We start from the raw sequence: 10,485 nt of genomic DNA on the forward strand, positions 1-10,485 counted from the left end.
TTAAATAAGAGTAGTGTTAAATTGTAGTCGTTAAAATAACGTTTAGTTTAAAATTAAATTAAAATTTCGTCGGCTAAAAATTTTAGCGGATAATTTAGTCGTCCAAAATTTATCCAGAAACGCTATAGAAAAATTTTGGTCGGCTAAATGTTTTCAATGTATGATCAAATTTTGCTCTCAAATTAAACAGACCTCATATATTGAGGTACCTTTCTTAGTGTACGAGTCCGAGCTGTTAGTAGTTAGTAGTTCAAAATTTGGGTGTTGGGAATCTGAAAAAAAAAACGCTAAACATGTCTAGTTCATAAGTTTTTATGAAGAGAAGAGCGCGTTAAAGTAATTCTAGTGTTGTCTTTATTTAAAGATAATGTATTCAATTTTCGGTGAATAATGAATAAGTCTTAGTGGCATATGTCACATGTGGTATGCACTATGGTACTTTGCATTATGAAACTTTGAAGGATAGTTATTATCAGCTATGTTTCTCGAGAAGGGAGTCCTGCTATTTAGCGCGCGAGGAAGCAAACGCGAGTACCACTCGATAGTCTCCGTCTTTATGTTTTTGGAGAAAAAAAATTCTGTGCTTTTCCTTTTTTAGAAAAGTTTGCATGAGAAAATTTTAACTTAAAAAAGTTTTAAGAAAAGTTTGCGCAAGAAAAAAATTATTCAAAAGTTTTACAAAAATGTTAACGAAAAAGTTTTGCTCAAAAACTTTCGAAAAAAATTTGCATAGACCCATGCTACAGTGATCTGTGACTTGAGCGTCAGCAGTCACGCGTGAAACAGGATGGGGTTGGTATGTTTAGGCTAACTCCAACATAGCTTCAAATTTGCGGAGTTACTGTAGGAGCCGTAACAATGTAGTAACATGGTAACAATACTGTTCATGGAGGCTGAAAAGTAGGAACGGAAAACACCAACGGGTTACTGTAGCAGTACTGTATCAACACTGCAGCAGTATTGTAGACAGAGGGTTCGGAGGAAGGAAAATAGTAGTAGAAGGTAAGAAATAGGTAGCTATTGGAGATGAAAAAATAAGAGATACTGTAATAGTGATAAAGGATACTGTAATAATGTTTTTAGGATAAAAAATTAAAATAAATGCTGAAGATGACCTTACTCTGAATGGTTAGCAATTCAACTCTAGCAAGTAGCAATCTTTTTTATACGGGGAAGTTGCAAATTGTCCAAGCCACAGGTCACCGAGGCGTAAAGAAAGAATAAAGGAATACCTTTACTGGCCCAGGCTCCGGTTGAGATGGGCCAATCGGGATACAATGCTAGTGTTTCCTCCCCTTTGGGCCAGGCAAACACGTATTGGACGGCCCTTTTCATTTCGGGCCTTTTTCGAAGTCTGTGCTTGTCAGTTTTTTTCTGCACTTTTTTTTCAGATTGAAAAACTATAAGAGCAAGCACAGTGTATTTGAGTTCGATACTTCAAATGTCACGTCAGAACCGACGCTCCATTTCAGATTTTAGCTGCAATGTGTATGCATCTCCTATAGGCCGACATTGCAAATAAATAAACCGAGAAAATACCCATCTTCCTTCTGCTCTCCCAACTTCGGTTCCCACCGGTTAATATGCGTATTATTCCAATAAAATCATATTTTGCTCGGAGGTATAATTCATAGTTTTTTACTAATGAAAAAAAAAACCACTGCTAGTAACAGGCTATAACACATAATAGATAAGAGTGACATGGACTCATAGTCGAGATGGTTGAATAAAATGACTCAAAACAATGACGATTTGCAGCCGCGCAAACCGAAGAAGTCGTTTGGTTGATGAAGTTAAGCTTTTACAAGGGCGATTTCATCGATGTCAAGAAAAGCAGCTCCTCAGACGTAGTTGAAGTCGAGGATGTAGTGGCAGTGCATGAGCAGTCGCGCAGTTACGCTGTCCAGAAACCTTATTTTCGTACCTCGTGCAGGCTTTACGACGGCAATAGTTCAAAGATACTACTCACCCTCAACCTCGGCACATGCCAAGAAAAGGGCCGACGAGGTTCAGCAACTCAACACAAAAGCACAGCAGTTTCGATGAGAGAACAACGAATAGGATTGATTTATTCACAACTTTGTTGCCTCCAAAAAGCTTTGCAAGCTTGGACACCTCTAAAACTTGCACATGGTCATGAAGTGGTAATCAGACCGGCTATCCCAAGGCAGATGTCGAGCGTGATGTCATTGGCGATGAAGATCTCCCGCAGTGCCTGGGTCTTAAGATGTTCCACGAGCACACTTTTGCGCACGCCCATGGAGCCTGTGGCGCACCCGCGCCACGTGGCGAGATCATGCTCCCGATGGTGTCAGCACCAAGACACTCCCTAAGGAATGGCTCTAATAATGATTTCCGGCGTGTCAGTGTGCACCACGTGCCTCCGGGCGCACGCCGAGAACGCCCTCCACGTGCCCGGTAGCACGGCGTGCCGCTGACTTGATGTTCGACACTAGCACGCATGCGCACACGGACTCCGACACCAGGACACGCAGCGCCACCGCTAGGAGGCACAGGTGTAGCAGCAGCAGCATACGGGGCACGCCGGCTACTACCTCTGTCGCCACGTCCATTGCACTCACCCTGAGCGCACTCAATGTGCTCTCGTATGCAAAAAAACTAGAGCTCTGTGACTACACGTGAGCTTATATAGGCAACGGTAAGCACCACTAGTAATGACTAGAATTATCCTCAATAAGCAGTTATAAACACCACTAGTAACCGTTTAGTAAATAGCCATAAACATCACTAAAATCTGCTAAAATAAATAATAATTAACTTTATTAATTATCACTTATGGCTGATACAAATAGAAAGCGAAATAGTTTTGAAATTTTCAAAATTAAGTCTCTTGATAAGTCAAATTCTAACAGAACCAGTCATGCATGCGAATTTTCTAATCACCAGGCATCGGGGGAAGAAGATGCAAGGAATCTTTTTTTTTCTCGCAACATATGCCACAGTGGGGAGCATGGATGCCAAAAAGGGAAACTGGGTTTCAAGCATCGGTGCAAACCCACACTGTGGATGGCCTAACTACAAGTGTACAGCCCATCTACACCGAAATTGTGCTCTTATGAATTTTTTCGAGATAATTATTCTATAGAAAAAAATGTTACTGACCACTGATCAAGCAGATATTGTGTCTCCCTAAAAGAACAGATAGTGTGTCTCCAGCGGCGGACGCACTTGATGCTCTCAAGCCTCTTAATTTTTAGGCATGAAAGAGAAAGAGAAAAAGAAAAAGAAAAAGAAAAAGAAAAAGAAAGAGAAATAGTCCCTACTTTCATAGCTCTAGATGCACTAATGTTTGTCTCAATAAAATAAAGATGAAGTGCATACTCAGGTGGTATACATATTCTCTTAAGGTAACAGGGTTTATTTTGTGATGTTACTCTGCCTAAGCAGACTAAAGGGATTCGCAGAAAAATTAAGTTTCTACCTCACCTCGCAAAAAAATAACAACAAAATCTACCTCATCGTAGTTCAGCGTATAACGCAACAGGTTTAATTCAAACGGCGCCTCCCTGCTTTTAGGCATAAATTAAACTATTTCCAGTATTCCACACAGTATGGTATCCTCTGTTTAAAAAAACATTATATTGTTTTCGCATTCTCTTGCACCAGTACTAGACTACTAGCAGGTTTCCCGGACCAGTTATCCTGGAGAGTATGAGATACTGCTGATCATGCAGATTAGAGAGCTAGCTTCTGAAAAAAGCTTCTTAAGAAGCTAATAAACTGACCATCTGGGCCTTGGCTTATAAGCTGCAATTTTTCTTCTTCAATCCAGATCCTAATGTAATCTCTTAGATTAGAGAGCTAGCTTCTGAAAAAAGCTTCTTAAGAAACTAATAAACTGACCATATGGGCCTTGGCTTATAAGCTGCAATTTTTCTTCTTCAATCCAGATCCTAATGCAATCTCTTATTCATGTCCTGACAGATTAAATCAGAGTGCGGGGCACATAAATTAAAACAATTAATAACAAATCATCAGTTCTTGAATTATTGGATGATACATGACAAAGAACTAGATTGCAGCAATAGATACTGTCCGGCACAATTGTAAGCATAATTGACAATTTTGACTTTATTATTTAAACTTTAACCGTTCGTCTTTTCTACGAATATTTATGCAAATAGCTTGACCTATATAACATGCTTAAAATATATTGATAACATATCTATTGATACTTTTTTCATTTTACTTAACTAAGTATTTAAACAAATATTGCTAGTCGAAATTTTAATAGTAAAAAATCAAAGTTGTCAATTATTCTGAAGCAGATGTTAGTAGTTCAAAGATTTCATGTTTCTCCCATGCCGTCCTATATTCTCATTGTGTCATAACAACATGGCGTCCAATATTTCCAAAGAAACTTCTTTTCATGTGTAAGATTTTATTTTAGTCAGGACGTGCACTTTGCATTGCAAGTGACAAGACTTTCTGTTGCAGTACTGCCAAGTATCATGTGCATTTTTTCATCAATCATCCGATTCGAGTACCTAACGACGGCAAAAAAAAATGGAAAGAAACAAGACCAGGAATTTGTTGATATGCTCGAGTGCCTGCATATTGGGATTAAATTATCCACTCAACTTGCAACTTTACACACATGCTTAGAATCAAGATACAACACCAGCCCAAAAAATTTATTTTGGCCGAGTGAACATGAGAAAGTATCAGGTGAGGGGTTACCTTTCAGTGAGAACTGTGAATTCTATTTCCGAGCCATCTAAAGAGTACGCGCAAACAATCTTGTTTGCGAGATTGATCCAACCGACAAGTTCCTCGCGCTAACAGAGTAACTGTATATATAGCTTTATATGATCGTGATCTCACAATTCTCACCTGCTGGTAGGTTCTCCAGTGAACACAATCCAGAATTGTTCAAGGAAAAGAGATTGTTGAGCAATCCAACAGGCCAACTGCACTAATTTCCTGTATATGGACAAGAGAAAAGGAACCAAAAGGAAAAAAGAAACAAGCTATGGCCAACTGCACTAATTTCCTGTATGGACAAGAGAAAAGGAACAAAAAGGAAAAAAGAAACAAGCTAAGGAAAGTATGTGAGTTAAATGTAGATGTTCTTGTCATGTGACCGACAAGCCTCCGGGGAGCCAATATAGTTTTTTTTCTCTATGTGAAAATCTGAAAATTAAAACTATACCAAGAAAATATCTTTAGTTGTTGATAGTACAATCTATACATTTCCTGCATTTGAGACTTTATGTGTCTGGTCCTGAACTAAAATATTTCAGGACATTGACTTTATAACCCATCATTTTTTCGATTATTTTTTTCGAATAATTCCAACTTATAGCGAAGGCTGAAGAATATGTTGTGTTTTTTTTGGGTGTGTGCGTGGGTGGGGGGTATCATGTTGCGTTTCTAAGATTGACAGGATTATCAAGTGCATTTTCCCATCAATCATTCTGAGTACGTACCAACGTCGACAAAACGGAAGGAAACAAAATGATAATTTTGTTGGTATGTTCAAGTGCCTACATATTGGCATCAAGTTGTGCTCTCCACTTGCAAGCGTTGACATGGCTAAAATCAAGGAAGAATATTTGGCTCAGATCTTTCAGTGATAGCTTTTCAACAATACCATGCACTTGAGAGTCATCTTCATAAGTATATTTTAAATGATTCTCCTGATGTTTGAACATATATCTGGGTTCGTCCTTCTATTCATCCTCCAAAGCTTATAAGGCATTCTTGGACATTCGGTTGTTGATCCAATTTTCCGATGATTATGGTCATCCTCCTGCCAAATGAAACATAAGGTTCTTTTTTTGGCTCCTTCTCAAAGATAGACTAAACACAAGGGGACTACTCAGGGGAAAAATATGAAACTGGAATCATATACTTGTGATTTATGCATCCTACAGAGAGAAGAAACTCTGGGTCATTTGTTTCTTCGATGTAATTTTGCTCGAGCTTGTTGGGCATCTGTTGGTCTCCTGGTGCCAAGAACTTTGAGACCTTCCGAAGTTTTCAGGAGCTTCAAAACGCAGCTAAATGTTCCGTTTTATATGGAGGTGATAATTCTAATGGCTTGGAGCATTTGGACAATAAGGAACAATTGGATCTTTAATGATATAGATCCGACAATCTCAGCCTGCAAATCAAAGTTCATTCAAGAGTTTGCCATGCTAGTTCATCGTGCAAAGAAGATGTATTTCTCGCGTTTCTCGGAATGGCTAGACTCCTTGTGATCTTTTCCTTTTCTTTTGTTTTCTTTTCTGTCTCTTGTTTTTGCTCTCTTTGTCTGTATATACCTTTGTTCTTCTTAATATATTATAACCAGGAGGGGCTACTCCTGTTCTTTCAAAAAAAATCAAGGAAGAACACTAACCCTCTAATAAAGTTTAGCTGGCTGAACACTCAGACGCTAAATATGCAAGGTTGGCTAAGTAAATTCTAGTCTCAGCTATCTAATCAGTGTGGGCAAAACAATCTTGGTTGCGCGTGATATGGCGCGGCAATGGTTGAGTGGAGAGGCGAGAGAGGAATAGATGCCCCTTGATCGGCAGGGAGGTTTTCCCCAACCACGACCAAAGAGCAACGCCGCCATCAAACGGAGGAGTTTATTTCTTCGATGATCCATCCTAACACATGACGGCTGCCTTTATAGATTAGGCACCAACTAACCAAGCAACAAATCCTAGATAAAACGAAAATAACCTATCTCAAGAAACTAATTATTCTAACTAATCTCCTCCATGCGTGATCATGTGACGCCTCCTCGTCATTAGCCACTTTTGGTTGTTGCTTTTGCCGCTGGCGCTGCGGGCTCACGCTTCTTCCTGCATCGGTATGCGCGGCCCACAAAGGAGTCCACAACATTTCCCTCCTCCCCAACAAACAGCTCGTCCTCCAACTGTACGGTCGGATAAGTCGCAACAAAGTCCTCAAGCTGTTCCCAAGTCGCATCAGCCGGCGCGCGTCCAACCCACTAAACCACGAGCTCCCATTGGCTATGATTAAGTCGAGCACTCACAACCTTCTTCATATGTTGTGGATGCGTTCTTTAGAAGGTCACAACTCAATCGTGAACAATGGTAGACAATGTCACAGTGGCGGTAGGGGGCATCCCGTCAAACTTTTTCAGAAGGGCGACATGGAAGACGTTGTGGATGTGGACGTAGTCAGGTAACTTTAGGCGGTACACCACAACACCCACGTGTTCTGTGACTTGGAAGGGGCCATAGAAACCAGGAGCAAGCTTGGACGACGAAGCGTTGGTCATGGTTGTGGCAGAACGGTGATGATGGCGCAGCCATGCCCAGTCACCGACCACAAATTCCAAGTCGCGATGCATCTTGTCATGATGCTGCTTCATGATGTCTTGAGCTAACAGTAGCCATCCACAAATCTCAACAAGGAACTCATCGTGTGGTGTCGGGCTTATACGCGATCAGCAATGGTGGGTCGCGGCCGTAGACGATGCGGAATGGGGTCGAGAAGAGGGGCGTCTGGAATGAAGAATTATAGCAGTATTCTGCCCAAGTAACCAATGGAGCCATGAGCAAGGTCTGTCACCTGGCAAGCAACACAGATACATAGTGATCATGCAGTTCACTACTTTGGACTGCCCATCAGTCTGTGTATGGAACGCCGAGCTCAGGAGCAACTTGACTCTAGAGAGGTGGAAGAGTTCAGCCCAAAAATGGCTACTGAACACCAGATCCCTATCGCTTACTATGGAGAATAGGAATCCGTGGAGTCACACGATGTTGTCGAAGAAGGCCCTGGCAACGGAACTGGAAGAGTACATATGACCCAAGGCGATGAAGTGCTCGAATTTGGAGAATTGATCAACCACCATCAACCCTTCCACAAAATCCATGGAAATGTCGCTCCATATCTCCAAAGGAACTAGTAGAGGTTGGAGGAGGCCAGCCGGGTGAAGGTGTTTAGTCTTGTTCTTCTGACATGTTGTGCACCCACAAACAAACTGGCTTACAAGTCGATGAGCATGGGCATTGTAGAAGGAGGCGCAAAGATGGTGTAACGTTGTCTTCTAGGCGCCTTCATGGCCCGCGTCATGAGCATCGGCCATCAATTGAGGCCAGAGGGGTGAACCATTCGGAACGAAGGCATGGCCTTGGAATAGCAGCAGGCCGTCGACCTCCGCTGACTCGACCAGAGCTGTGCCGGAGGCCAACTGGGCGTGCAGCTCTTGGGCGTGAGGATGATCCGTAAGCGCCACCCTCAAGTCGTCAAACATGACAAAAGAGGGACTAGAGAGAGCGTGCATGGTGAGGGCTGCCTCATCTCAGTGCAACGACGCACTTGTGCTGCGTTCTACTTACCAAGCCGATACTCCACCTTGAGATCATAGACAAAGAGCTTGGACACCCATGTATGTTGGGGAATCGTGGAGAGTCGCTGATCGAGGATGAACTTCAAGCTGTAGTGATCGGTGTGCACCGTGAATGCACATCCCCATAGATGGGGCCACCAGTTCCTCATGGCTTTAACTAACCCAATGAGTTTGCGTTTGTACATCGGCAGTTTGGCATGGTTAGGCGCCATAGCCCGACTAAAGAGCATGATGGGTCCGTCACCTTGGTGTAGCACCACCCCAAAACTCGCGCCTGACGCGTCACAGTAGACGAAGAAGCGCCAGTTGAAGTTGAGAAGGTGAAGTAGGGGCATCGATATGAGGGCATGCTTGAGGCCGTTGAAAGTGCGGCCAGCGTCGGTCGACCATGTGATTGCTTCTCTCCTGAAAAGCGTCATGAGCGATGTTGCTACTACATCGTCGCCCACAATGAATTTACAATAGTAGCTCATGAGATTGAGGAAGCCGTGCAACATGCGCATCGTGTGAGGGCGCGACCAAGCGTCGATGGCGTCTGTCGGAGGATGAACTCCTGTCGCAGGGATCCCGAGAGACCCCTTTTTAGAGATTCGGCCGGGGGGATGATCCTGGATAAGCTTGTTGGGAAATGAGCGGGAACGGAAACAAATGCAATGGCTGGTGGGAGATGATCGCCCTGATGCGAGAAAAATGGGTGCACTGGGGTTTAGATAGGTTCGGGCCGCACGGAGGCGTAACACCCTACTCCTGTGTGAGTGTTATATCTGCCCTTGAAGGGAATTCTTCAAGGATGTATCTGATTACAAGAGAGAGACACTTACTGAGAGCTTGAGGCTCTCGTGTTCTAGCTTGGCTTGAGCGGGTTTGAGCGTCTGCGTCCTCTTCTTCACACACCACCCCCTTTACGTGTTCTTCATTCTTTCCTTTTATAGGCGCGCCGACCTCGACATATCCTGAATGGGAAAGAGGGGATGCGAATGCCAAGGTGCCACGGAGAAAGGCGTCATCATTTCGTCTTGGCGAAGTGACAGGGGCGGTGGAGAAATGCGGCGCGCATCCGACCACCCGCCACTGTGGAAGCCTCCGGGCGCCATAAAGGGGGCCCACCGGGCAGCCTCAGAGGTGCCCGGTGCGCCCACCCTGTCTTGTCTTTCTACTAGGGCAGGGTGGCCGGCGGAGCGCTTCGATTCTGGCAACGTTATCCCGAGGCACCCGGGTGAAACGGGACGGGACCCGTGCATTTAATGGACCCACGCCCCCCTGCCAGTGCATGGCAGGGTCTGACACTGGGGCGTGGGCAGCTGAGAATGTCAGGATGTCAGGATGTCAGGCCGCGCGTGCCTATTAAATGCGGCATTGGGCCTTTGACTGGATGACACCCTGACGACGGGACCCTTCGGGTCGTCGAATGATCTTGCGCGAACCTTCGGGGAACCGAGTCCTCGGGGGCTGCCACGTGCAGCCCCGAGCACTCTCTCCCGAGTACTTCGGTGGGACCTTCGGGGCACCGAGTCCTCGGGGGCTGCCACGTGCAGCCCCGAGCACTCTCTCCCGAGTACTTCGGTGGGACCTTCGGGGCACCGAGTCCTCGAGGGCTGCCACGTGCAGCCCCGAGCACTCTCTCCCGAGCACTTGGTGGGACCTTTGGGGAACCGAGTCCTCGGGGGCTGCCACGTGTAGCCCCGAGCACTCTCTCCCGAGTACTTCGGTGGGACCTTCGGGGCACCGAGTCCTCGGGGGCTGCCACGTGCAGCCCCGAGCACTCTCTCCCGAGTACTTCGGTGGGACCTTCGGGGCACCGAGTCCTCGGGGGCTGCCACGTGCAGCCCCGAGCACTCTCTCCCGAGCACTTCGGTGGGACCTTAGGGGCACCGAGTCCTCGGGGGCTGCCACGTGCAGCCCCAAGCACTCTCTCCCGAGCACTTCCTTCCCGGTATTTGGGCTTTGCGGATCATCGGGGAACTAGGGTGCTCGGGAACCAGAGGCGGCGGCCCCGAGCACCTTCTCCCGGGACTTAGCTTCTTCTTACCTTGCAGGGTGGTGACATGTGGCGGATGGCCGGCCTGGTCTCGGGACTTAGGGACCCCTGGTTCTGAATACACCGACAGCGTCCACCTTGCTTGGGTCCATGGCGACACCCTCGACGGAGA

Source organism: Phragmites australis, chromosome 15 (genome assembly GCF_958298935.1).
Source record: "Phragmites australis chromosome 15, lpPhrAust1.1, whole genome shotgun sequence".
Classification (NCBI taxonomy): Eukaryota; Viridiplantae; Streptophyta; class Magnoliopsida; order Poales; family Poaceae; genus Phragmites; species Phragmites australis.